Source organism: Schistocerca piceifrons, chromosome 4 (genome assembly GCF_021461385.2).
Source record: "Schistocerca piceifrons isolate TAMUIC-IGC-003096 chromosome 4, iqSchPice1.1, whole genome shotgun sequence".
NCBI lineage: Eukaryota > Metazoa > Arthropoda > Insecta > Orthoptera > Acrididae > Schistocerca > Schistocerca piceifrons.
The window spans coordinates 94967391-94973136 of NC_060141.1; the positions used below are offsets into that span (position 1 = coordinate 94967391).

A 5746-nucleotide genomic window follows, 5' to 3' on the forward strand; every position below is an offset into this window, starting at 1 on the left:
TATTACCGTACCTGAGTTTATGTCAGGTGCATAATATGTAATCCATGTTCCCAAGACTTCCTTTCACGTCACTTAAATATGGGCGCCACGAAGATTCATCGTTTCCTGCAGTCGACGTTTTGGCTTGCAGCTTGTCCGGTACCAAAATGCACCGAGCAGCCTCGTGCGCCACATCCGGCAGTTCTCCACTTTCTTTGTGTCGGTGACGTACTGCCAGGCTGTCCGAGTTCCCACAGCGCCCATCGCCTGCCCAGCCCAAACAAAGAAGCGAATACGACGTCCACGCCCGAATAAAAGTGCCGGGACAGTCAGTTTATTGCAAAGACGAAGAGCTAATCGCCGAGAATGAAACAATTCGAGCTTTCCGCCCTCAATTTCGTATCCCCCGTGGGAAAGACGTCCTTTCCTCACGATGTGCCTTCATTGTTTGGACCTGTGTGGGCGGCCACTGTTTTGTTTACGGTGGAGCTGACGGAAGTTGGCGTTTAGCGCCAGCGACTGGGGCCGGCGTATGACGTCAGTCAGGCTGGAGAGTCTGGGCCATCCGTCAAGGTGCGATGTGACGTCACGTGACACACCCACGCTCAGATGCTTTTAGTCGCCCCCACTCGGCCCTGTAGCTGCCCACAGCGAAATGTCTTCATACGGTACTTTCGAGAACCGCAAATAACGACTTCACGGTAATACCAGGTAGTAAGTTCTTTGCTGGTAGTGACACCTCGGAACTATACGTCCACAAGTAGACTTTATTCCCAGATATTATGCTGGAACGTGGAGAGCAGATGATTTTCTTATTGGCACAGGTGGTGATGACGGAAATTTGTTTTTGTCGTCGCTGGCGTCGTCGTCGTTGTCGTCGTCATTATAGGCAGAGTACGGTCTCATACTCTTAGAAGAGGAGCAAAAACTGGTCCTCTACTTTTGACATCTATCTTGAGAGATTAGGGGCAACAGCCTTTCCACAGTGGATTCACCGGTTCCCGTCAGATTACAGAAGTTAAGCACTGTCGGGCGTGGCCAGCACTTGGATGGGTGACCATCCGGGCCGCCATGCGCTGTTGCCATTTTTCTTCGGGGTGCACTCAGCTCATGATGCCAATTGAGGAGCTACTCGACCGAACAGTAGCGGCTCCGGCTACTCGACCGAACAGTAGCGGCTCCGGTCAAAGAAAACTATCATAACGACCGGGAGAGCGGTGTGCTGAACACACGCCCCTCCTATCCTCATCCTCAGCTGAGGATGACACGACGGTCGAGGGTGCCGATGGGCCGCTTGTGGCCTGAAGACGGAGTGCTATCTTGAGAGATTAAGATCTTTCGTGATTTCCGCTAAACCTCCAGCGACACACCTCCAGCGACTCTTCGTTCGGCGGTTGATCTGTATCTTCATCTGTACATTACACAAACTGTTGTGCGATAACTGCTTAAGGGTATTTCGAAGATATTTCGAGTCGAATTTCTGTGTGTGTGTGAAATCTTATGGGACTTAACTGCTAGGTTCATCAGTCCCTAAGCTTACACACTACTTAACCTAAATTATCCTAAGGACAAACACCGAGCGAGGTGGCGCAGTGGTTAGACACTGGACTCGCATTCGGAAGGACGACGGTTCAATCCCGCGTCCGGCCATCCTGGTTTAGGTTTTCCGTGATTTCCCTAAATCACTCCAGGCAAATGCCGGGATGGTTCCTCTGAAAGGGCACGGCCGACTTCCTTCCCCATTCTTCCCTAATCCGATGAGACCGATGACCACGCTGTCTGGTCTCCTTCCCCAAACCAACCAACCAACAACCTAAGGACAAACACACACACCCATGCCCGAGGGAGGACTCGAACCTCCGCCGGGAGCAGCCGCACAGTCGATGACTGCAGCGCCTGAGGCCGCTCGGCTAATCCCGCGCGGCCGAATTTCTCTCATGTTCCCGAATGGTTCTTCAGCGAAGTAAATGTAGGAGAAGTGTATATTGCTTGACTCTTCCCGAAACTAACTCTCCAGAAATTTTAAGAATAAACCTCTCCGTGATGTGCAGTGCCTCTCTTGTGACGTCTGCCATTAAAGTTGCATGAGCAACTGCTATGGTCTCGCATTATCTGTGGAATGTCTCGCTGATGATAATTTCAGTGCAAGGCTTCCGCTGATACTAAACACCACTGGATTACTTTGGAGCTGAATGGCAAATAATGCACTGTATGGACAAGTTCAGTATAAGTTACATAGAGGCTCTCAAAATTTTTTTGTTCGCGTGACGTTCACAAATCAATATTGCCTCTTGAGTCTAGAAAATCTTAGTGACTCCTTGTCGTCAACGATGACTTTGTTGCATGGTACTTTAGTTGCAAGCAAAAGCGATTTTTTTCAGTGCTGGTGATATAAATGAGAAGTAATTCATTGTTAAACTGCCCCACGTTCCTTTAGTGGCATTATGCCTTTCCAGAAAGCATTTTGGCATCTGCTGGTCGAACAGCTCCTGATTGTCGGAAGGGGCAGTCTCAGCTTCAATTATAAGAAAACCAAGTGCTGGTCGAGTCCTTTCTAGGACAATTCTCTTACCGACTGAGCTATTCAGGAACCACCCACGACCTGTATTCCAAGCTATATTTCTATCAGTTCCTTAAACTTCTCTCAACCTTACTCGAAACGGATCTTTGGAAGTTAACAGCCGGAAGCGCTTAGAAACTGGCCCAGGAGAAATAGCCTGTGACAGTTGTTTGCAAGCCCAATCGCGTGTCTGAAAAGGAAGCAGTACATAAAAAGCAGCCATTTGTACAGCAGAATCAGCCGGATAAAATTGCCTCTCTCAGAGAGCTCTACAAAGTTGTTAAAAGATCTGAACCCAAACTTGCAACCCACTTTATCAACTGCAGCTTGTTAAAACAGACTGGACACTTTCCATAGCTCTGCTGTACTGTTAAAACAATCGCCGATGTTGCACCACATCCTCTTTGATTCAGGTACTTCTTTGCTCTTGCGAGACGAGAGAAAGGACGGAGTACAGTACAGATGAGTCAGGCTTGAATTGTATGCACGAAGTGGCCTTTCGCCGTAAGATGGACGCGTAACCTGTTTGTCACCCAGATTTGATCGCTAGCTGTGGCTTCCAAGTTATCTGTAGAATGCACTTTAAACAGCCTATGGGCGGTTCCGTGCGCCATGTATTTCATTCCTTTCCGTCAGTGGTTAAAGGTTATCTCGGAGCGCCGCCTGCGCCCTTTCTCGCCTCTCTCTTGCATCACTGTCAGGTGATTCATACGTGTCCAGCATCGCCTCCGATTACCACGAGCATTAGTCACACTCTTTTCACGTACATTTGCCATACTAAGCAACGAGCGCCTAAGTGACAACGGTCTATTCCATCTACGGTCCTCGTGAATTTGAGTTCCCTCAAGTCTATCTACTATCAGGTCCACAGTACCTTGAAGAAGGTACTTGAAAACTCATCCAACTGTATGTTTCCCAGCAAAATTGTTCCTCAAATAAAGTACATTGTGCCTTAAGAAAATTTGCACCAGATCGGGGCCTGAACACGGATCTGATACTTATTGCGTTATTTCGCCCTGTATTTGCTTTGTTGGAAACATTGTTTTTCTGAAAATAAACTCTTCCTCTCCCTTCAGACAAATATTCTTTACTTTTGAAATCAAAACATTCGCCGCGCGGGATTAGCCGAGTGGTCTCAGGCACTGCAGTCCTCCCTCGTGCATGGGTGTGTGTGTTTGTCCTTAGGACAATTTAGGTTAAGTAGTGTGTAAGCTTAGGGACTGATGCCTTAGCAGTTAAGTCCCATTTCACACACATTTGAACACTTTTTGAACAAAACATTGTCTTTAGCTCCTACAAACTGAATTTTATCCTTTTGAAAAACTAGTTTTTTTCCCTGAGAAAATTGAAAATCCTATGTTGTTTATGACTTAAAATTGGCTTTTCTTGTAACTCGAAATTAAACGTTTTTTCCTTTAAAGATTTAAATACTTCCCTTCACCAAATTTATTACTTCTCCAAAAAAAAGTTTCCTTTAGTTTTTACTTTTATTATCTTATTTTCCCATTTGTATTGCATTGTATTGTATGTTAACGGAGGACCTAGAAACGACGGAGCCGCAGCCGCAGTTGTCCACAACCCCACGACGACTACCGCAGTCCACTTCACCCCTCCGCCGCCCGACACCGAACCCAGGGTTACTGTGCGGTTCGGCCCCCGGTGGATTCCCCAGGGAACGTCTCATACCAGACGAGTGTAACCCCCATGTTTGCGTGGTAGAGTAATGGTGGTGTACGCGTACGGGGAGAACTTGTTTGCGCAGCAATCGCCGACATAGTGTAATCGAGGCGGAATGAGGGGAACCAGCCCGCATTCGTCGAGGCAGATGGAAAACCGCCTAAAAACCATCCACAGACTGGTCGGTTCACCGGACCTCGACACAAATCCGCCGGGCGGATTCGTGCCGAGGACCAGGCGCTCCTTCCCGCCCGGGAAGCCGTGCGTTAGACCGCACGGCCAACCGGGCGAGCTTCTTTTCGGGTTAATTGAACATCTTAAATATTAAGTTATAATGAAAGCTTCTCTTGAAGTTTGACTTCTCATTTCCAGCTTATCGAAAAGTGTCGACAAAATTAACTAAACGGAGCTTGTTCATATTATTGCAAAACATAAGTAGTGTAATGTTTAAACCAACGTATCTACATACCGTTTAAACATTTAGAAAACTTTATTTTGTAAAAGTCATCTAGACATTGCCATCAAATGCTCCTTAAACTTCTCGCCCCCTGTTCCATGTTTTGACAAAATAAATTAAATTGCAAAGGAAAAGGAAAAGTCTTCCGTCAGCTCACACGAGAAATTTTGGAATTTCTGATGATAGTCATGCTGGGTGTTATTGTTATGTCATCAAATATGGAGAATCACCATGCATGTTTTTACTAGCCGTGGTGAGTGAGCTGTTAACGAAATGTCATATTAGCCACACACAATTGTTACGCTTCGTGTTTGGAATCGTGTGTGGAACCGGTCGATTCATGACTGCCATTTCTGTTACTTGTCCGCATACTTATTAGAAAATTTTTTCTTGCACGGAAACCTGTCTCGATGGTCTGTAAATGATTTCAGGAAGTGGACTTGGAACCAGATTTATCTTTGGCTGTTTTTCTTTAGTGGAGAAGGTTGCTCCTACAGCATCGTAACACTTGGCACATTGCAACAGTTCGTAGCACTTTGTTCTGTGCTTTGTCCCAGTTCACCGTCCAGTTCTAGTACATCTACATCTACATCTACATTTATATTCCGCAAGCCACCCAACGGTGTGTGGCGGAGGACACTTTACGTGACACTGTCATTACCTCCCTTTCCTGTACCAGTCGCGTATGGTTCGCGGGAAGAACGACTGCCGGAAAACCTCCGTACGCGCTCGAATCTCTCTAATTTTACATTCGTGATCTCCTCGGGAGATATAAGTAGAGGGATGCAATATATCCGATACCTCATCCAGAAACACACCCTCTCGAAACCTGGTCAGCAAGCTACACCGCGGTGCAGAGCGCCTCTCTTGCAGAGTCTGCCACTTGAGTTTGTTAAACATCTCCGTAACGCTATCACGCTTACCAAATAACCCTGTAACGAAACGCGCCGCTCTTCTTTGGATCTTCTCTATCTCCTCTGTCAACCCGACCTGGTACGAATCCTATACCGATGAGCAATACTCAAGTATAGGTCGAACGAGTGTTTTATAAGCCACCTCCTTTGTTGATGGAC

The 5746-nt window shown here is 46.8% G+C and overlaps 1 pseudogene; it reads left to right on the forward strand.

The window, feature by feature from the left end:
* The first annotated feature begins 946 nt into the window (after positions 1-946).
* Positions 947-1064, forward strand: LOC124796798 (annotated as a pseudogene).
* The last annotated feature ends 4682 nt before the right edge of the window (positions 1065-5746 follow it).